At 69.4% G+C, this 19,508-nt stretch overlaps 11 non-coding genes across 11 annotated transcripts; all 11 read left to right on the top strand.

Moving 5' to 3' along the window:
- Positions 1 to 1,086: 1,086 nt before the first annotated feature.
- TRNAS-CGA (transfer RNA serine (anticodon CGA)) lies at positions 1,087 to 1,168 on the top strand. The gene has a single exon. It is a non-coding gene; the product is annotated as a tRNA-Ser (tRNA).
- A 2,850-nt stretch (positions 1,169 to 4,018) lies between these two features.
- TRNAS-CGA (transfer RNA serine (anticodon CGA)) lies at positions 4,019 to 4,100 on the top strand. The gene has a single exon. It is a non-coding gene; the product is annotated as a tRNA-Ser (tRNA).
- Positions 4,101 to 5,484: 1,384 nt separating this feature from the next.
- TRNAS-CGA (transfer RNA serine (anticodon CGA)) lies at positions 5,485 to 5,566 on the top strand. The gene has a single exon. It is a non-coding gene; the product is annotated as a tRNA-Ser (tRNA).
- A 1,384-nt stretch (positions 5,567 to 6,950) lies between these two features.
- TRNAS-AGA (transfer RNA serine (anticodon AGA)) lies at positions 6,951 to 7,032 on the top strand. The gene has a single exon. It is a non-coding gene; the product is annotated as a tRNA-Ser (tRNA).
- A 1,384-nt stretch (positions 7,033 to 8,416) lies between these two features.
- On the top strand, positions 8,417 to 8,498 carry TRNAS-CGA (transfer RNA serine (anticodon CGA)). Its single transcript has one exon. It is a non-coding gene; the product is annotated as a tRNA-Ser (tRNA).
- A 1,384-nt stretch (positions 8,499 to 9,882) lies between these two features.
- Positions 9,883 to 9,964, top strand: TRNAS-CGA (transfer RNA serine (anticodon CGA)). The gene has a single exon. It is a non-coding gene; the product is annotated as a tRNA-Ser (tRNA).
- A 1,384-nt stretch (positions 9,965 to 11,348) lies between these two features.
- TRNAS-CGA (transfer RNA serine (anticodon CGA)) lies at positions 11,349 to 11,430 on the top strand. Its single transcript has one exon. It is a non-coding gene; the product is annotated as a tRNA-Ser (tRNA).
- Positions 11,431 to 12,814: 1,384 nt separating this feature from the next.
- Positions 12,815 to 12,896, top strand: TRNAS-AGA (transfer RNA serine (anticodon AGA)). Its single transcript has one exon. It is a non-coding gene; the product is annotated as a tRNA-Ser (tRNA).
- Positions 12,897 to 14,295: 1,399 nt separating this feature from the next.
- Positions 14,296 to 14,377, top strand: TRNAS-AGA (transfer RNA serine (anticodon AGA)). The gene has a single exon. It is a non-coding gene; the product is annotated as a tRNA-Ser (tRNA).
- A 1,394-nt stretch (positions 14,378 to 15,771) lies between these two features.
- On the top strand, positions 15,772 to 15,853 carry TRNAS-CGA (transfer RNA serine (anticodon CGA)). The gene has a single exon. It is a non-coding gene; the product is annotated as a tRNA-Ser (tRNA).
- Positions 15,854 to 17,237: 1,384 nt separating this feature from the next.
- Positions 17,238 to 17,319, top strand: TRNAS-CGA (transfer RNA serine (anticodon CGA)). Its single transcript has one exon. It is a non-coding gene; the product is annotated as a tRNA-Ser (tRNA).
- Positions 17,320 to 19,508: the final 2,189 nt, after the last annotated feature.

Raw genomic sequence — 19,508 nt, 5'->3', positions numbered from 1 at the left:
CGCAAATGCCGCGCTGCCACGTGCAGGCTTCGCCGAGGGACGAGAGGGAAGCAGCGAGAGAGGCGGGGAATTTGGAGACGGTCCCTGGGTTGCGGCACTAGCCAAAGCCAAGGCCCAGGAAGGGAGTGTGTGCCAATTGTCCCCCACTGCACTGGCTCTTGTGCGCTTCCTGCCTCCTGGGGCCCGCCTGCCTGGAGCCCCAGGCCCAGGGGCACTCCAGCTGGCCCCTGCCCCTTGGCACCGCGTGCTGCGGCCTGTGTCAGCAGCCCCGGAGGCCCAGGCGGCGGGCCGGCAAGGGCCAATGCTGGCTGCCCTGGGCCTTGAGGCCAGCTGAGGTCCCGCGGGAGCAGCTCCAGGCGCCTTGCAGCCGCCAGCACCTTCCGCAGGGCCACAGCAACCAGGCCGCTGCCTCGGGCGGGAGGCTTGGTCGTGGAGGGGGCTCCCTAGCCAGCTGGGGGCTGTGCAAAAGGGAGCCTCCCCGTCGGGGAGTTGAACCCCGGTCTCCCGCGTGACAGGCGGGGATACTCACCGCTATACTAACGGGGAAAGGCCGCAGGACAGAAACCACCCGCCCCGCCAGCCCCGGGCTGGCCTTGCTTTGGCGGGGCTGCCGGCCTGGGCAGGGCAGGCTGTGCAGCCCTTGCTTTGGGCTGGGCTGGGCTGGGCTGGGCTGGGCTGGGCTGGGGAGGGCAGCAGATGGGCAGGTGCCCGGGCAAGCGGCCTGAGGGTGCTGGGCTCTTGTGGCTGGCGCGGCCAGAGGCAGCCTTCCAGCAAGGCTGCCTCCCTGGCCAGGATGGCAAGGACGCTGGGGAACAGCTGGCCTTGCAGGGCGTGAGCCGAAGGCAGGTGGCCTGGCCCAGGCTTTGTCCAGGGCCCCCACAGGGGCTTGGTGCCACGTGTGCTGGGGCTGGCCTCGAGTGGAGGGGCTGGCTGGCCCTGCTTCCGCCCGGGGCTGCCTTGCCTCTGGGCTTTTGAGGGCCAGGGCCTGGGGCCCAGGCTGTGAAGCCAGGGCTGGAGGACCTGGCAACGGGGTGCCATTGCAGAGGCGTGGGGCGGAGGCCGGGCTGCCTGCCTTTTTTGCTGGTGGTAGCTGTGGCCGAGAGGTTAAGGCGATGGGCTCGAAATCCATTGGGGTCTCCCTGCACAGGTTCGAATCCTGTCAGCTACGTGCTGGGCTTCGTGCTTGTGTGGCAGCCGGCTCCTTTTGCAGCTGGAGCCTGGGCAAGGCAGGAGCGCGGGACGGCGCCCTGCACCTTCTCCACCTTCCCGGGGCTGACCTGCTTTGACACCCGCAGCAGGCGTCAGGGAGTGTTCCGGCCCAAGCAGAGCGCCAAGGCTCGCTCCCTGGGTGCGCGGGCAAGCCCCAGGCCGCGCGCTGCTTGGGCTTTTGGCCTTGGGAAAGATGAAGCCGGCAGGCCGCGCCCAGCAGGGGAGCGCCGCACCGCGGGCCCCTCGCCTGCCTCGGCCCCTGCGCAAGTGCCGCGCTGCCACGTGCAGGCTTCGCCGAGGGACGAGAGGGAAGCAGCGAGAGAGGCGGGGAATTTGGAGACGGTCCCTGGGTTGCGGCACTAGCCAAAGCCAAGGCCCAGGAAGGGAGTGTGTGCCAATTGTCCCCCACTGCACTGGCTCTTGTGCGCTTCCTGCCTCCTGGGGCCCGCCTGCGTGGAGCCCCAGGCCCAGGGGCACTCCAGCTGGCCCCTGCCCCTTGGCACCGCGTGCTGCGGCCTGTGTCAGCAGCCCCGGAGGCCCAGGCGGCGGGCCGGCAAGGGCCAATGCTGGCTGCCCTGGGCCTTGAGGCCAGCTGAGGTCCCGCGGGAGCAGCTCCAGGCGCCTTGCAGCCGCCAGCACCTTCCGCAGGGCCACGGCAACCAGGCCGCTGCCTCGGGCGGGAGGCTTGGTCGTGGAGGGGGCTCCCTAGCCAGCTGGGGGCTGTGCAAAAGGGAGCCTCCCCGTCGGGGAGTTGAACCCCGGTCTCCCGCGTGACAGGCGGGGATACTCACCGCTATACTAACGGGGAAAGGCCAGAGGACAGAAAACACCCGCCCCGCCAGCCCCGGGCTGGCCTTGCTTTGGCGGGGCTGCCGGCCTGGGCAGGGCAGGCTGTGCAGCCCTTGCTTTGGGCTGGGCTGGGCTGGGCTGGGCTGGGCTGGGGAGGGCAGCAGATGGGCAGGTGCCCGGGCAAGCGGCCTGAGGGTGCTGGGCTCTTGTGGCTGGCGTGGCCAGAGGCAGCCTCCCAGCAAGGCTGCCTCCCTGGCCAGGATGGCAAGGACGCTGGGGAACAGCTGGCCTTGCAGGGCGTGAGCCGAAGGCAGGTGGCCTGGCCCAGGCTTTGTCCAGGGCCCCCACAGGGGCTTGGTGCCACGTGTGCTGGGGCTGGCCTCGAGTGGAGGGGCTGGCTGGCCCTGCTTCCGCCCGGGGCTGCCTTGCCTCTGGGCTTTTGAGGGCCAGGGCCTGGGGCCCAGGCTGTGCAGCCAGGGCTGGAGGACCTGGCAACGGGGTGCCATTGCAGAGGCGTGGGGCGGAGGCCGGGCTGCCTGCCTCTTTTGCTGGTGGTAGCTGTGGCCGAGAGGTTAAGGCGATGGGCTAGAAATCCATTGGGGTCTCCCTGCACAGGTTCGAATTCTGTCCGCTATGTGCTGGGCTTCGTGCTTGTGTGGCAGCCGGCTCCTTTTGCAGCTGGAGCCTGGGCAAGGCAGGAGCGCGGGACGGCGCCCTGCACCTTCTCCACCTTCCCGGGGCTGACCTGCTTTGACACCCGCAGCAGGCGTCAGGGAGTGTGGCGGCCCAAGCAGAGCACCAAGGCTCGCTCCCTGGGTGCGCGGGCAAGCCCCAGGCCGCGCGCTGCTTGGGCTTTTGGCCTTGGGAAAGATGAAGCCGGCAGGCCGCGCCCAGCAGGGGAGCGCCGCACCGCGGGCCCCTCGCCTGCCTCGGCCCCTGCGCAAATGCCGCGCTGCCACGTGCAGGCTTCGCCGAGGGACGAGAGGGAAGCAGCGAGAGAGGCGGGGAATTTGGAGACGGTCCCTGGGTTGCGGCACTAGCCAAAGCCAAGGCCCAGGAAGGGAGTGTGTGCCAATTGTCCCCCACTGCACTGGCTCTTGTGCGCTTCCTGCCTCCTGGGGCCCGCCTGCCTGGAGCCCCAGGCCCAGGGGCACTCCAGCTGGCCCCTGCCCCTTGGCACCGCGTGCTGCGGCCTGTGTCAGCAGCCCCGGAGGCCCAGGCGGCGGGCCGGCAAGGGCCAATGCTGGCTGCCCTGGGCCTTGAGGCCAGCTGAGGTCCCGCGGGAGCAGCTCCAGGCGCCTTGCAGCCGCCAGCACCTTCCGCAGGGCCACGGCAACCAGGCCGCTGCCTCGGGCGGGAGGCTTGGTCGTGGAGGGGGCTCCCTAGCCAGCTGGGGGCTGTGCAAAAGGGAGCCTCCCCGTCGGGGAGTTGAACCCCGGTCTCCCGCGTGACAGGCGGGGATACTCCCCGCTATACTAACGGGGAAAGGCCAGAGGACAGAAAACACCCGCCCCGCCAGCCCCGGGCTGGCCTTGCTTTGGCGGGGCTGCCGGCCTGGGCAGGGCAGGCTGTGCAGCCCTTGCTTTGGGCTGGGCTGGGCTGGGCTGGGCTGGGCTGGGGAGGGCAGCAGATGGGCAGGTGCCCGGGCAAGCGGCCTGAGGGTGCTGGGCTCTTGTGGCTGGCGCGGCCAGAGGCAGCCTTCCAGCAAGGCTGCCTCCCTGGCTAGGATTGCAAGGACACTGGGGAACAGCTGGCCTTGCAGGGCGTGAGCCGAAGGCAGGTGGCCTGGCCCAGGCTTTGTCCAGGGCCCCCACAGGGGCTTGGTGCCACGTGTGCTGGGGCTGGCCTCGAGTGGAGGGGCTGGCTGGCCCTGCTTCCGCCCGGGGCTGCCTTGCCTCTGGGCTTTTGAGGGCCAGGGCCTGGGGCCCAGGCTGTGCAGCCAGGGCTGGAGGACCTGGCAACGGGGTGCCATTGCAGAGGCGTGGGGCGGAGGCCGGGCTGCCTGCCGCTCTTGCTGGTGGTAGCTGTGGCCGAGAGGTTAAGGCGATGGGCTCGAAATCCATTGGGGTCTCCCTGCACAGGTTCGAATCCTGTCAGCTACGTGCTGGGCTTCGTGCTTGTGTGGCAGCCGGCTCCTTTTGCAGCTGGAGCCTGGGCAAGGCAGGAGCGTGGGACGGCGCCCTGCACCTTCTCCACCTTCCCGGGGCTGACCTGCTTTGACACCCGCAGCAGGCGTCAGGGAGTGTGCCGGCCCAAGCAGAGCGCCAAGGCTCGCTCCCTGGGTGCGCGGGCAAGCCCCAGGCCGCGCGCTGCTTGGGCTTTTGGCCTTGGGAAAGATGAAGCCGGCAGGCCAAGCCCAGCAGGGGAGCGCCGCACCGCGGGCCCCTCGCCTGCCTCGGCCCCTGCGCAAGTGCCGCGCTGCCACGTGCAGGCTTCGCCGAGGGATGAGAGGGAAGCAGCGAGAGAGGCGGGGAATTTGGAGACGGTCCCTGGGTTGCGGCACTAGCCAAAGCCAAGGCCCAGGAAGGGAGTGTGTGCCAATTGTCCCCCACTGCACTGGCTCTTGTGCGCTTCCTGCCTCCTGGGGCCCGCCTGCGTGGAGCCCCAGGCCCAGGGGCACTCCAGCTGGCCCCTGCCCCTTGGCACCGCGTGCTGCGGCCTGTGTCAGCAGCCCCGGAGGCCCAGGCGGCGGGCCGGCAAGGGCCAATGCTGGCTGCCCTGGGCCTTGAGGCCAGCTGAGGTCCCGCGGGAGCAGCTCCAGGCGCCTTGCAGCCGCCAGCACCTTCCGCAGGGCCACGGCAACCAGGCCGCTGCCTCGGGCGGAAGGCTTGGTCGTGGAGGGGGCTCCCTAGCCAGCTGGGGGCTGTGCAAAAGGGAGCCTCCCCGTCGGGGAGTTGAACCCCGGTCTCCCGCGTGACAGGCGGGGATACGCACCGCTATACTAACGGGGAAAGGCCGCAGGACAGAAACCACCCGCCCCGCCAGCCCCGGGCTGGCCTTGCTTTGGCGGGGCTGCCGGCCTGGGCAGGGCAGGCTGTGCAGCCCTTGCTTTGGGCTGGGCTGGGCTGGGCTGGGCTGGGCTGGGGAGGGCAGCAGATGGGCAGGTGCCCGGGCAAGCGGCCTGAGGGTGCTGGGCTCTTGTGGCTGGCGCGGCCAGAGGCAGCCTTCCAGCAAGGCTGCCTCCCTGGCTAGGATGGCAAGGACACTGGGGAACAGCTGGCCTTGCAGGGCGTGAGCCGAAGGCAGGTGGCCTGGCCCAGGCTTTGTCCAGGGCCCCCACAGGGGCTTGGTGCCACGTGTGCTGGGGCTGGCCTCGAGTGGAGGGGCTGGCTGGCCCTGCTTCCGCCCGGGGCTGCCTTGCCTCTGGGCTTTTGAGGGCCAGGGCCTGGGGCCCAGGCTGTGCAGCCAGGGCTGGAGGACCTGGCAACGGGGTGCCATTGCAGAGGCGTGGGGCGGAGGCCGGGCTGCCTGCCGCTCTTGTTGGTGGTAGCTGTGGCCGAGAGGTTAAGGCGATGGGCTCGAAATCCATTGGGGTCTCCCTGCACAGGTTCGAATCCTGTCAGCTACGTGCTGGGCTTCGTGCTTGTGTGGCAGCCGGCTCCTTTTGCAGCTGGAGCCTGGGCAAGGCAGGAGCGCGGGACGGCGCCCTGCACCTTCTCCACCTTCCCGGGGCTGACCTGCTTTGACACCCGCAGCAGGCGTTAGGGAGTGTGCCGGCCGAAGCAGAGCGCCAAGGCTCGCTCCCTGGGTGCGCGGGCAAGCCCCAGGCCGCGCGCTGCTTGGGCTTTTGGCCTTGGGAAAGATGAAGCCGGCAGGCCGCGCCCAGCAGGGGAGCGCCGCACCGCGGGCCCCTCGCCTGCCTCGGCCCCTGCGCAAGTGCCGCGCTGCCACGTGCAGGCTTCGCCGAGGGACGAGAGGGAAGCAGCGAGAGAGGCGGGGAATTTGGAGACGGTCCCTGGGTTGCGGCACTAGCCAAAGCCAAGGCCCAGGAAGGGAGTGTGTGCCAATTGTCCCCCACTGCACTGGCTCTTGTGCGCTTCCTGCCTCCTGGGGCCCGCCTGCCTGGAGCCCCAGGCCCAGAGGCACTCCAGCTGGCCCCTGCCCCTTGGCACCGCGTGCTGCGGCCTGTGTCAGCAGCCCCGGAGGCCCAGGCGGCGGGCCGGCAAGGGCCAATGCTGGCTGCCCTGGGCCTTGAGGCCAGCTGAGGTCCCGCGGGAGCAGCTCCAGGCGCCTTGCAGCCGCCAGCACCTTCCGCAGGGCCACGGCAACCAGGCCGCTGCCTCGGGCGGGAGGCTTGGTCGTGGAGGGGGCTCCCTAGCCAGCTGGGGGCTGTGCAAAAGGGAGCCTCCCCGTCGGGGAGTTGAACCCCGGTCTCCCGCGTGACAGGCGGGGATACTCACCGCTATACTAACGGGGAAAGGCCAGAGGACAGAAAACACCCGCCCCGCCAGCCCCGGGCTGGCCTTGCTTTGGCGGGGCTGCCGGCCTGGGCAGGGCAGGCTGTGCAGCCCTTGCTTTGGGCTGGGCTGGGCTGGGCTGGGCTGGGCTGGGGAGGGCAGCAGATGGGCAGGTGCCCGGGCAAGCGGCCTGAGGGTGCTGGGCTCTTGTGGCTGGCGTGGCCAGAGGCAGCCTCCCAGCAAGGCTGCCTCCCTGTCTAGGATGGCAAGGACGCTGGGGAACAGCTGGCCTTGCAGGGCGTGAGCCGAAGGCAGGTGGCCTGGCCCAGGCTTTGTCCAGGGCCCCCACAGGGGCTTGGTGCCACGTGTGCTGGGGCTGGCCTCGAGTGGAGGGGCTGGCTGGCCCTGCTTCCGCCCGGGGCTGCCTTGCCTCTGGGCTTTTGAGGGCCAGGGCCTGGGGCCCAGGCTGTGCAGCCAGGGCTGGAGGACCTGGCAACGGGGTGCCATTGCAGAGGCGTGGGGCGGAGGCCGGGCTGCCTGCCTCTTTTGCTCATGGTAGCTGTGGCCGAGAGGTTAAGGCGATGGGCTAGAAATCCATTGGGGTCTCCCTGCACAGGTTCGAATCCTGTCAGCTACGTGCTGGGCTTCGTGCTTGTGTGGCAGCCGGCTCCTTTTGCAGCTGGAGCCTGGGCAAGGCAGGAGCGCGGGACGGCGCCCTGCACCTTCTCCACCTTCCCGGGGCTGACCTGCTTTGACACCCGCAGCAGGCGTCAGGGAGTGTGGCGGCCCAAGCAGAGCACCAAGGCTCGCTCCCTGGGTGCGCGGGCAAGCCCCAGGCCGCGCGCTGCTTGGGCTTTTGGCCTTGGGAAAGATGAAGCCGGCAGGCCGCGCCCAGCAGGGGAGCGCCGCACCGCGGGCCCCTCGCCTGCCTCGGCCCCTGCGCAAATGCCGCGCTGCCACGTGCAGGCTTCGCCGAGGGACGAGAGGGAAGCAGCGAGAGAGGCGGGGAATTTGGAGACGGTCCCTGGGTTGCGGCACTAGCCAAAGCCAAGGCCCAGGAAGGGAGTGTGTGCCAATTGTCCCCCACTGCACTGGCTCTTGTGCGCTTCCTGCCTCCTGGGGCCCGCCTGCCTGGAGCCCCAGGCCCAGGGGCACTCCAGCTGGCCCCTGCCCCTTGGCACCGCGTGCTGCGGCCTGTGTCAGCAGCCCCGGAGGCCCAGGCGGCGGGCCGGCAAGGGCCAATGCTGGCTGCCCTGGGCCTTGAGGCCAGCTGAGGTCCCGCGGGAGCAGCTCCAGGCGCCTTGCAGCCGCCAGCACCTTCCGCAGGGCCACAGCAACCAGGCCGCTGCCTCGGGCGGGAGGCTTGGTCGTGGAGGGGGCTCCCTAGCCAGCTGGGGGCTGTGCAAAAGGGAGCCTCCCCGTCGGGGAGTTGAACCCCGGTCTCCCGCGTGACAGGCGGGGATACTCACCGCTATACTAACGGGGAAAGGCCGCAGGACAGAAACCACCCGCCCCGCCAGCCCCGGGCTGGCCTTGCTTTGGCGGGGCTGCCGGCCTGGGCAGGGCAGGCTGTGCAGCCCTTGCTTTGGGCTGGGCTGGGCTGGGCTGGGCTGGGCTGGGGAGGGCAGCAGATGGGCAGGTGCCCGGGCAAGCGGCCTGAGGGTGCTGGGCTCTTGTGGCTGGCGCGGCCAGAGGCAGCCTTCCAGCAAGGCTGCCTCCCTGGCCAGGATGGCAAGGACGCTGGGGAACAGCTGGCCTTGCAGGGCGTGAGCCGAAGGCAGGTGGCCTGGCCCAGGCTTTGTCCAGGGCCCCCACAGGGGCTTGGTGCCACGTGTGCTGGGGCTGGCCTCGAGTGGAGGGGCTGGCTGGCCCTGCTTCCGCCCGGGGCTGCCTTGCCTCTGGGCTTTTGAGGGCCAGGGCCTGGGGCCCAGGCTGTGCAGCCAGGGCTGGAGGACCTGGCAACGGGGTGCCATTGCAGAGGCATGGGGCGGAGGCCGGGCTGCCTGCCTCTTTTGCTGGTGGTAGCTGTGGCCGAGAGGTTAAGGCGATGGGCTCGAAATCCATTGGGGTCTCCCTGCACAGGTTCGAATCCTCTCAGCTACGTGCTGGGCTTCGTGCTTGTGTGGCAGCCGGCTCCTTTTGCAGCTGGAGCCTGGGCAAGGCAGGAGCGTGGGACGGCGCCCTGCACCTTCTCCACCTTCCCGGGGCTGACCTGCTTTGACACCCGCAGCAGGCGTCAGGGAGTGTGCCGGCCCAAGCAGAGCGCCAAGGCTCGCTCCCTGGGTGCGCGGGCAAGCCCCAGGCCGCGCGCTGCTTGGGCTTTTGGCCTTGGGAAAGATGAAGCCGGCAGGCCAAGCCCAGCAGGGGAGCGCCGCACCGCGGGCCCCTCACCTGCCTCGGCCCCTGCGCAAGTGCCGCGCTGCCACGTGCAGGCTTCGCCGAGGGATGAGAGGGAAGCAGCGAGAGAGGCGGGGAATTTGGAGACGGTCCCTGGGTTGCGGCACTAGCCAAAGCCAAGGCCCAGGAAGGGAGTGTGTGCCAATTGTCCCCCACTGCACTGGCTCTTGTGCGCTTCCTGCCTCCTGGGGCCCGCCTGCGTGGAGCCCCAGGCCCAGGGGCACTCCAGCTGGCCCCTGCCCCTTGGCACCGCGTGCTGCGGCCTGTGTCAGCAGCCCCGGAGGCCCAGGCGGCGGGCCGGCAAGGGCCAATGCTGGCTGCCCTGGGCCTTGAGGCCAGCTGAGGTCCCGCGGGAGCAGCTCCAGGCGCCTTGCAGCCGCCAGCACCTTCCGCAGGGCCACGGCAACCAGGCCGCTGCCTCGGGCGGAAGGCTTGGTCGTGGAGGGGGCTCCCTAGCCAGCTGGGGGCTGTGCAAAAGGGAGCCTCCCCGTCGGGGAGTTGAACCCCGGTCTCCCGCGTGACAGGCGGGGATACGCACCGCTATACTAACGGGGAAAGGCCGCAGGACAGAAACCACCCGCCCCGCCAGCCCCGGGCTGGCCTTGCTTTGGCGGGGCTGCCGGCCTGGGCAGGGCAGGCTGTGCAGCCCTTGCTTTGGGCTGGGCTGGGCTGGGCTGGGCTGGGCTGGGGAGGGCAGCAGATGGGCAGGTGCCCGGGCAAGCGGCCTGAGGGTGCTGGGCTCTTGTGGCTGGCGCGGCCAGAGGCAGCCTTCCAGCAAGGCTGCCTCCCTGGCTAGGATGGCAAGGACACTGGGGAACAGCTGGCCTTGCAGGGCGTGAGCCGAAGGCAGGTGGCCTGGCCCAGGCTTTGTCCAGGGCCCCCACAGGGGCTTGGTGCCACGTGTGCTGGGGCTGGCCTCGAGTGGAGGGGCTGGCTGGCCCTGCTTCCGCCCGGGGCTGCCTTGCCTCTGGGCTTTTGAGGGCCAGGGCCTGGGGCCCAGGCTGTGCAGCCAGGGCTGGAGGACCTGGCAACGGGGTGCCATTGCAGAGGCGTGGGGCGGAGGCCGGGCTGCCTGCCGCTCTTGTTGGTGGTAGCTGTGGCCGAGAGGTTAAGGCGATGGGCTCGAAATCCATTGGGGTCTCCCTGCACAGGTTCGAATCCTGTCAGCTACGTGCTGGGCTTCGTGCTTGTGTGGCAGCCGGCTCCTTTTGCAGCTGGAGCCTGGGCAAGGCAGGAGCGCGGGACGGCGCCCTGCACCTTCTCCACCTTCCCGGGGCTGACCTGCTTTGACACCCGCAGCAGGCGTTAGGGAGTGTGCCGGCCGAAGCAGAGCGCCAAGGCTCGCTCCCTGGGTGCGCGGGCAAGCCCCAGGCCGCGCGCTGCTTGGGCTTTTGGCCTTGGGAAAGATGAAGCCGGCAGGCCGCGCCCAGCAGGGGAGCGCCGCACCGCGGGCCCCTCGCCTGCCTCGGCCCCTGCGCAAGTGCCGCGCTGCCACGTGCAGGCTTCGCCGAGGGACGAGAGGGAAGCAGCGAGAGAGGCGGGGAATTTGGAGACGGTCCCTGGGTTGCGGCACTAGCCAAAGCCAAGGCCCAGGAAGGGAGTGTGTGCCAATTGTCCCCCACTGCACTGGCTCTTGTGCGCTTCCTGCCTCCTGGGGCCCGCCTGCCTGGAGCCCCAGGCCCAGAGGCACTCCAGCTGGCCCCTGCCCCTTGGCACCGCGTGCTGCGGCCTGTGTCAGCAGCCCCGGAGGCCCAGGCGGCGGGCCGGCAAGGGCCAATGCTGGCTGCCCTGGGCCTTGAGGCCAGCTGAGGTCCCGCGGGAGCAGCTCCAGGCGCCTTGCAGCCGCCAGCACCTTCCGCAGGGCCACGGCAACCAGGCCGCTGCCTCGGGCGGGAGGCTTGGTCGTGGAGGGGGCTCCCTAGCCAGCTGGGGGCTGTGCAAAAGGGAGCCTCCCCGTCGGGGAGTTGAACCCCGGTCTCCCGCGTGACAGGCGGGGATACTCACCGCTATACTAACGGGGAAAGGCCAGAGGACAGAAAACACCCGCCCCGCCAGCCCCGGGCTGGCCTTGCTTTGGCGGGGCTGCCGGCCTGGGCAGGGCAGGCTGTGCAGCCCTTGCTTTGGGCTGGGCTGGGCTGGGCTGGGCTGGGCTGGGGAGGGCAGCAGATGGGCAGGTGCCCGGGCAAGCGGCCTGAGGGTGCTGGGCTCTTGTGGCTGGCGTGGCCAGAGGCAGCCTCCCAGCAAGGCTGCCTCCCTGGCCAGGATGGCAAGGACGCTGGGGAACAGCTGGCCTTGCAGGGCGTGAGCCGAAGGCAGGTGGCCTGGCCCAGGCTTTGTCCAGGGCCCCCACAGGGGCTTGGTGCCACGTGTGCTGGGGCTGGCCTCGAGTGGAGGGGCTGGCTGGCCCTGCTTCCGCCCGGGGCTGCCTTGCCTCTGGGCTTTTGAGGGCCAGGGCCTGGGGCCCAGGCTGTGCAGCCAGGGCTGGAGGACCTGGCAACGGGGTGCCATTGCAGAGGCATGGGGCGGAGGCCGGGCTGCCTGCCTCTTTTGCTGGTGGTAGCTGTGGCCGAGAGGTTAAGGCGATGGGCTCGAAATCCATTGGGGTCTCCCTGCACAGGTTCGAATCCTCTCAGCTACGTGCTGGGCTTCGTGCTTGTGTGGCAGCCGGCTCCTTTTGCAGCTGGAGCCTGGGCAAGGCAGGAGCGTGGGACGGCGCCCTGCACCTTCTCCACCTTCCCGGGGCTGACCTGCTTTGACACCCGCAGCAGGCGTCAGGGAGTGTGCCGGCCCAAGCAGAGCGCCAAGGCTCGCTCCCTGGGTGCGCGGGCAAGCCCCAGGCCGCGCGCTGCTTGGGCTTTTGGCCTTGGGAAAGATGAAGCCGGCAGGCCAAGCCCAGCAGGGGAGCGCCGCACCGCGGGCCCCTCGCCTGCCTCGGCCCCTGCGCAAGTGCCGCGCTGCCACGTGCAGGCTTCGCCGAGGGATGAGAGGGAAGCAGCGAGAGAGGCGGGGAATTTGGAGACGGTCCCTGGGTTGCGGCACTAGCCAAAGCCAAGGCCCAGGAAGGGAGTGTGTGCCAATTGTCCCCCACTGCACTGGCTCTTGTGCGCTTCCTGCCTCCTGGGGCCCGCCTGCGTGGAGCCCCAGGCCCAGGGGCACTCCAGCTGGCCCCTGCCCCTTGGCACCGCGTGCTGCGGCCTGTGTCAGCAGCCCCGGAGGCCCAGGCGGCGGGCCGGCAAGGGCCAATGCTGGCTGCCCTGGGCCTTGAGGCCAGCTGAGGTCCCGCGGGAGCAGCTCCAGGCGCCTTGCAGCCGCCAGCACCTTCCGCAGGGCCACGGCAACCAGGCCGCTGCCTCGGGCGGGAGGCTTGGTCGTGGAGGGGGCTCCCTAGCCAGCTGGGGGCTGTGCAAAAGGGAGCCTCCCCGTCGGGGAGTTGAACCCCGGTCTCCCGCGTGACAGGCGGGGATACTCACCGCTATACTAACGGGGAAAGGCCAGAGGACAGAAAACACCCGCCCCGCCAGCCCCGGGCTGGCCTTGCTTTGGCGGGGCTGCCGGCCTGGGCAGGGCAGGCTGTGCAGCCCTTGCTTTGGGCTGGGCTGGGCTGGGCTGGGCTGGGCTGGGGAGGGCAGCAGATGGGCAGGTGCCCGGGCAAGCGGCCTGAGGGTGCTGGGCTCTTGTGGCTGGCGTGGCCAGAGGCAGCCTCCCAGCAAGGCTGCCTCCCTGGCCAGGATGGCAAGGACGCTGGGGAACAGCTGGCCTTGCAGGGCGTGAGCCGAAGGCAGGTGGCCTGGCCCAGGCTTTGTCCAGGGCCCCCACAGGGGCTTGGTGCCACGTGTGCTGGGGCTGGCCTCGAGTGGAGGGGCTGGCTGGCCCTGCTTCCGCCCGGGGCTGCCTTGCCTCTGGGCTTTTGAGGGCCAGGGCCTGGGGCCCAGGCTGTGCAGCCAGGGCTGGAGGACCTGGCAACGGGGTGCCATTGCAGAGGCGTGGGGCGGAGGCCGGGCTGCCTGCCTCTTTTGCTGGTGGTAGCTGTGGCCGAGAGGTTAAGGCGATGGGCTAGAAATCCATTGGGGTCTCCCTGCACAGGTTCGAATCCTGTCAGCTACGTGCTGGGCTTCGTGCTTGTGTGGCAGCCGGCTCCTTTTGCAGCTGGAGCCTGGGCAAGGCAGGAGCGCGGGACGGCGCCCTGCACCTTCTCCACCTTCCCGGGGCTGACCTGCTTTGACACCCGCAACAGGCGTCAGGGAGTGTGCCGGCCCAAGCAGAGCGCCAAGGCTCGCTCCCTGGGTGCGCGGGCAAGCCCCAGGCCGCGCGCTGCTTGGGCTTTTGGCCTTGGGAAAGATGAAGCCGGCAGGCCGCGCCCAGCAGGGGAGCGCCGCACCGCGGGCCCCTCGCCTGCCTCGGCCCCTGCGCAAGTGCCGCGCTGCCACGTGCAGGCTTCGCCGAGGGACGAGAGGGAAGCAGCGAGAGAGGCGGGGAATTTGGAGACGGTCCCTGGGTTGCGGCACTAGCCAAAGCCAAGGCCCAGGAAGGGAGTGTGTGCCAATTGTCCCCCACTGCACTGGCTCTTGTGCGCTTCCTGCCTCCTGGGGCCCGCCTGCCTGGAGCCCCAGGCCCAGAGGCACTCCAGCTGGCCCCTGCCCCTTGGCACCGCGTGCTGCGGCCTGTGTCAGCAGCCCCGGAGGCCCAGGCGGCGGGCCGGCAAGGGCCAATGCTGGCTGCCCTGGGCCTTGAGGCCAGCTGAGGTCCCGCGGGAGCAGCTCCAGGCGCCTTGCAGCCGCCAGCACCTTCCGCAGGGCCACGGCAACCAGGCCGCTGCCTCGGGCGGGAGGCTTGGTCGTGGAGGGGGCTCCCTAGCCAGCTGGGGGCTGTGCAAAAGGGAGCCTCCCCGTCGGGGAGTTGAACCCCGGTCTCCCGCGTGACAGGCGGGGATACTCACCGCTATACTAACGGGGAAAGGCCAGAGGACAGAAAACACCCGCCCCGCCAGCCCCGGGCTGGCCTTGCTTTGGCGGGGCTGCCGGCCTGGGCAGGGCAGGCTGTGCAGCCCTTGCTTTGGGCTGGGCTGGGCTGGGCTGGGCTGGGCTGGGCTGGGCTGGGCTGGGGAGGGCAGCAGATGGGCAGGTGCCCGGGCAAGCGGCCTGAGGGTGCTGGGCTCTTGTGGCTGGCGTGGCCAGAGGCAGCCTCCCAGCAAGGCTGCCTCCCTGGCCAGGATGGCAAGGACGCTGGGGAACAGCTGGCCTTGCAGGGCGTGAGCCGAAGGCAGGTGGCCTGGCCCAGGCTTTGTCCAGGGCCCCCACAGGGGCTTGGTGCCATGTGTGCTGGGGCTGGCCTCGAGTGGAGGGGCTGGCTGGCCCTGCTTCCGCCCGGGGCTGCCTTGCCTCTGGGCTTTTGAGGGCCAGGGCCTGGGGCCCAGGCTGTGCAGCCAGGGCTGGAGGACCTGGCAACGGGGTGCCATTGCAGAGGCGTGGGGCGGAGGCCGGGCTGCCTGCCTCTTTTGCTGGTGGTAGCTGTGGCCGAGAGGTTAAGGCGATGGGCTAGAAATCCATTGGGGTCTCCCTGCACAGGTTCGAATCCTGTCAGCTACGTGCTGGGCTTCGTGCTTGTGTGGCAGCCGGCTCCTTTTGCAGCTGGAGCCTGGGCAAGGCAGGAGCGCGGGACGGCGCCCTGCACCTTCTCCACCTTCCCGGGGCTGACCTGCTTTGACACCCGCAGCAGGCGTCAGGGAGTGTGGCGGCCCAAGCAGAGCACCAAGGCTCGCTCCCTGGGTGCGCGGGCAAGCCCCAGGCCGCGCGCTGCTTGGGCTTTTGGCCTTGGGAAAGATGAAGCCGGCAGGCCGCGCCCAGCAGGGGAGCGCCGCACCGCGGGCCCCTCGCCTGCCTCGGCCCCTGCGCAAATGCCGCGCTGCCACGTGCAGGCTTCGCCGAGGGACGAGAGGGAAGCAGCGAGAGAGGCGGGGAATTTGGAGACGGTCCCTGGGTTGCGGCACTAGCCAAAGCCAAGGCCCAGGAAGGGAGTGTGTGCCAATTGTCCCCCACTGCACTGGCTCTTGTGCGCTTCCTGCCTCCTGGGGCCCGCCTGCCTGGAGCCCCAGGCCCAGGGGCACTCCAGCTGGCCCCTGCCCCTTGGCACCGCGTGCTGCGGCCTGTGTCAGCAGCCCCGGAGGCCCAGGCGGCGGGCCGGCAAGGGCCAATGCTGGCTGCCCTGGGCCTTGAGGCCAGCTGAGGTCCCGCGGGAGCAGCTCCAGGCGCCTTGCAGCCGCCAGCACCTTCCGCAGGGCCACGGCAACCAGGCCGCTGCCTCGGGCGGGAGGCTTGGTCGTGGAGGGGGCTCCCTAGCCAGCTGGGGGCTGTGCAAAAGGGAGCCTCCCCGTCGGGGAGTTGAACCCCGGTCTCCCGCGTGACAGGCGGGGATACTCACCGCTATACTAACGGGGAAAGGCCGCAGGACAGAAACCACCCGCCCCGCCAGCCCCGGGCTGGCCTTGCTTTGGCGGGGCTGCCGGCCTGGGCAGGGCAGGCTGTGCAGCCCTTGCTTTGGGCTGGGCTGGGCTGGGCTGGGCTGGGCTGGGCTGGGCTGGGGAGGGCAGCAGATGGGCAGGTGCCCGGGCAAGCGGCCTGAGGGTGCTGGGCTCTTGTGGCTGGCGCGGCCAGAGGCAGCCTTCCAGCAAGGCTGCCTCCCTGGCTAGGATGGCAAGGACACTGGGGAACAGCTGGCCTTGCAGGGCGTGAGCCGAAGGCAGGTGGCCTGGCCCAGGCTTTGTCCAGGGCCCCCACAGGGGCTTGGTGCCACGTGTGCTGGGGCTGGCCTCGAGTGGAGGGGCTGGCTGGCCCTGCTTCCGCCCGGGGCTGCCTTGCCTCTGGGCTTTTGAGGGCCAGGGCCTGGGGCCCAGGCTGTGCAGCCAGGGCTGGAGGACCTGGCAACGGGGTGCCATTGCAGAGGCGTGGGGCGGAGGCCGGGCTGCCTGCCTCTTTTGTTGGTGGTAGCTGTGGCCGAGAGGTTAAGGCGATGGGCTCGAAATCCATTGGGGTCTCCCTGCACAGGTTCGAATCCTCTCAGCTACGTGCTGGGCTTCGTGCTTGTGTGGCAGCCGGCTCCTTTTGCAGCTGGAGCCTGGGCAAGGCAGGAGCGCGGGACGGCGCCCTGCACCTTCTCCACCTTCCCGGGGCTGACCTGCTTTGACACCCGCAGCAGGCGTCAGGGAGTGTGCCGGCCCAAGCAGAGCGCCAAGGCTCACTCCCTGGGTGCGCGGGCAAGCCCCAGGCCGCGCGCTGCTTGGGCTTTTGGCCTTGGGAAAGATGAAGCCGGCAGGCCGCGCCCAGCAGGGGAGCGCCGCACCGCGGGCCCCTCGCCTGCCTCGGCCCCTGCGCAAGTGCCGCGCTGCCACGTGCAGGCTTCGCCGAGGGATGAGAGGGAAGCAGCGAGAGAGGCGGGGAATTTGGAGACGGTCCCTGGGTTGCGGCACTAGCCAAAGCCAAGGCCCAGGAAGGGAGTGTGTGCCAATTGTCCCCCACTGCACTGGCTCTTGTGCGCTTCCTGCCTCCTGGGGCCCGCCTGCCTGGAGCCCCAGGCCCAGGGGCACTCCAGCTGGCCCCTGCCCCTTGGCACCGCGTGCTGCGGCCTGTGTCAGCAGCCCCGGAGGCCCAGGCGGCGGGCCGGCAAGGGCCAATGCTGGCTGCCCTGGGCCTTGAGGCCAGCTGAGGTCCCGCGGGAGCAGCTCCAGGCGCCTTGCAGCCGCCAGCACCTTCCGCAGGGCCACGGGAACCAGGCCGCTGCCTCGGGCGGGAGGCTTGGTCGTGGAGGGGGCTCCCTAGCCAGCTGGGGGCTGTGCAAAAGGGAGCCTCCCCGTCGGGGAGTTGAACCCCGGTCTCCGGCGTGACAGGCGGGGATACTCACCGCTATACTAACGGGGAAAGGCCGCAGGACAGAAACCACCCGCCCCGCCAGCCCCGGGCTGGCCTTGCTTTGGCGGGGCTGCCGGCCTGGGCAGGGCAGGCTGTGCAGCCCTTGCTTTGGGCTGGGCTGGGCTGGGCTGGGCTGGGCTGGGGAGGGCAGCAGATGGGCAGGTGCCCGGGCAAGCGGCCTGAGGGTGCTGGGCTCTTGTGGCTGGCGCGGCCAGAGGCAGCCTTCCAGCAAGGCTGCCTCCCTGGCCAGGATGGCAAGGACGCTGGGGAACAGCTGGCCTTGCAGGGCGTGAGCCGAAGGCAGGTGGCCTGGCCCAGGCTTTGTCCAGGGCCCCCACAGGGGCTTGGTGCCACGTGTGCTGGGGCTGGCCTCGAGTGGAGGGGCTGGCTGGCCCTGCTTCCGCCCGGGGCTGCCTTGCCTCTGGGCTTTTGAGGGCCAGGGCCTGGGGCCCAGGCTGTGCAGCCAGGGCTGGAGGACCTGGCAACGGGGTGCCATTGCAGAGGCGTGGGGCGGAGGCCGGGCTGCCTGCCTTTTTTGCTGGTGGTAGCTGTGGCCGAGAGGTTAAGGCGATGGGCTCGAAATCCATTGGGGTCTCCCTGCACAGGTTCGAATCCTGTCAGCTACGTGCTGGGCTTCGTGCTTGTGTGGCAGCCGGCTCCTTTTGCAGCTGGAGCCTGGGCAAGGCAGGAGCGCGGGACGGCGCCCTGCACCTTCTCCACCTTCCCGGGGCTGACCTGCTTTGACACCCGCAGCAGGCGTCAGGGAGTGTGCCGGCCCAAGCAGAGCGCCAAGGCTCGCTCCCTGGGTGCGCGGGCAAGCCCCAGGCCGCGCGCTGCTTGGGCTTTTGGCCTTGGGAAAGATGAAGCCGGCAGGCCGCGCCCAGCAGGGGAGCGCCGCACCGCGGGCCCCTCGCCTGCCTCGGCCCCTGCGCAAGTGCCGCGCTGCCACGTGCAGGCTTCGCCGAGGGACGAGAGGGAAGCAGCGAGAGAGGCGGGGAATTTGGAGACGGTCCCTGGGTTGCGGCACTAGCCAAAGCCAAGGCCCAGGAAGGGAGTGTGTGCCAATTGTCCCCCACTGCACTGGCTCTTGTGCGCTTCCTGCCTCCTGGGGCCCGCCTGCCTGGAGCCCCAGGCCCAGGGGCACTCCAGCTGGCCCCTGCCCCTTGGCACCGCGTGCTGCGGCCTGTGTCAGCAGCCCCGGAGGCCCAGGCGGCGGGCCGGCAAGGGCCAATGCTGGCTGCCCTGGGCCTTGAGGCCAGCTGAGGTCCCGCGGGAGCAGCTCCAGGCGCCTTGCAGCCGCCAGCACCTTCCGCAGGGCCACGGCAACCAGGCCGCTGCCTCGGGCGGGAGGCTTGGTCGTGGAGGGGGCTCCCTAGCCAGCTGGGGGCTGTGCAAAAGGGAGCCTCCCCGTCGGGGAGTTGAACCCCGGTCTCCCGCGTGACAGGCGGGGATACTCACCGCTATACTAACGGGGAAAGGCCCCAGGACAGAAACCACCCGCCCCGCCAGCCCCGGGATGGCCTTGCTTTGGCGGGGCTGCCGGCCTGGGCAGGGCAGGCTGTGCAGCCCTTGCTTTGGGCTGGGCTGGGCTGGGCTGGGCTTTGGCTGGGGAGGGCAGCAGCTAGGCTGGTGCCCGGGCAAGCGGCCTGAGGGAGTGGGGCTCTTGTGGCTGGCGTGGCCAGAGGCACATGTCCAGTGTACAGTCGTCCATGTGAACGTAGAGGTACTACTAGTCTGGTTTTGAGACTCCCGGTGACTAAAAGGCATATACGTAATCAATAACACTGAAGTGGACGACTGTACACTGGACGTGTACACCGGGAGTGCCAAAACCAGACGCCCCCAGACCCTGGCGACCTCTCCGTGACCTCCAAAAGCTCCTGAGGCAACAGTACCCACCTGCCCATGGGCACCTGCACAGCAGCCTAAGGCTTGCTGAGAAGTGTAGAGCCAACCCCAACTGCCGTGCAGCCAAATACCACAGCAAGGGGGGGACCCAGGCCACAGGTCAACTGTTCACTTAGGATCACTCACACAGGACCAGAACCCATGCCACCAGTGTCTCAAGCCAGCGCCTCACCCATAATGCTAGCAAGCTCTCCTTTTTGAGGGCTGTCAGCTGCGCCTCTTGACTCAGTGCCTCTGGCCACAGCAATGCAAGAGTTAGGTGTCCCGGGAGTAAAGAACTTCTACCAGAGACCAGCTTACAAAGGTTACTTGCTCACAGTAATAGGGTGGGATTTGAACCCATGCCACCAGCTTTTTAGATAAGCACTCTCCCCACCCGGGCAGCAAGCTCTGCTGAATGGAAAGTTATCGGCTGCGCCTCTTGATTTGGCGCCTCTGGCCACAGCAATGAAAGAGTCAGGGGCCCCGTGAGTAAAGAACTGGCCACAGAGACCAGCTTATCCATACCAGGGTAGGATTTGAACCCATGACATCAAGCCTCTATGATAACACTCTCCTAACAAGAATGCTCTTGGCTGCACCTCTTGACCCGGTGCGTCCAGCCACAGCAATGAAAGAGGGAGGAAGCCATAAGAGCAAAGAAGTCACCCAGGAAATCTCACTTTACCAGCCAAGCCAGGATTCAAACCCATGACACTGAGGCTCCAGGAAAGCACTCTGCTCACTAGGCTAGCAAGCACCTCTGGACAAACAGCTCTGGGCTGTGCCCCTTGACTTGGTGCCTCTGAGGTGGAATGAGAGCATTAAAGACTGGGGGCTTTGGTGTCTTTGAACGGGGCCCCATGTTAGTCAAGATGAACAGTCGCACTGCTCACACCCAAAGACCCACCGTTCCCATATCAGAACT

The sequence above is a fragment of the Alligator mississippiensis genome, chromosome 15 (assembly GCF_030867095.1).
Source record: "Alligator mississippiensis isolate rAllMis1 chromosome 15, rAllMis1, whole genome shotgun sequence".
Lineage (NCBI taxonomy): Eukaryota > Metazoa > Chordata > Crocodylia > Alligatoridae > Alligator > Alligator mississippiensis.
Note: the sequence above shows the minus strand (reverse complement) of the source record. Positions and strands in the feature narration are given on the sequence as shown.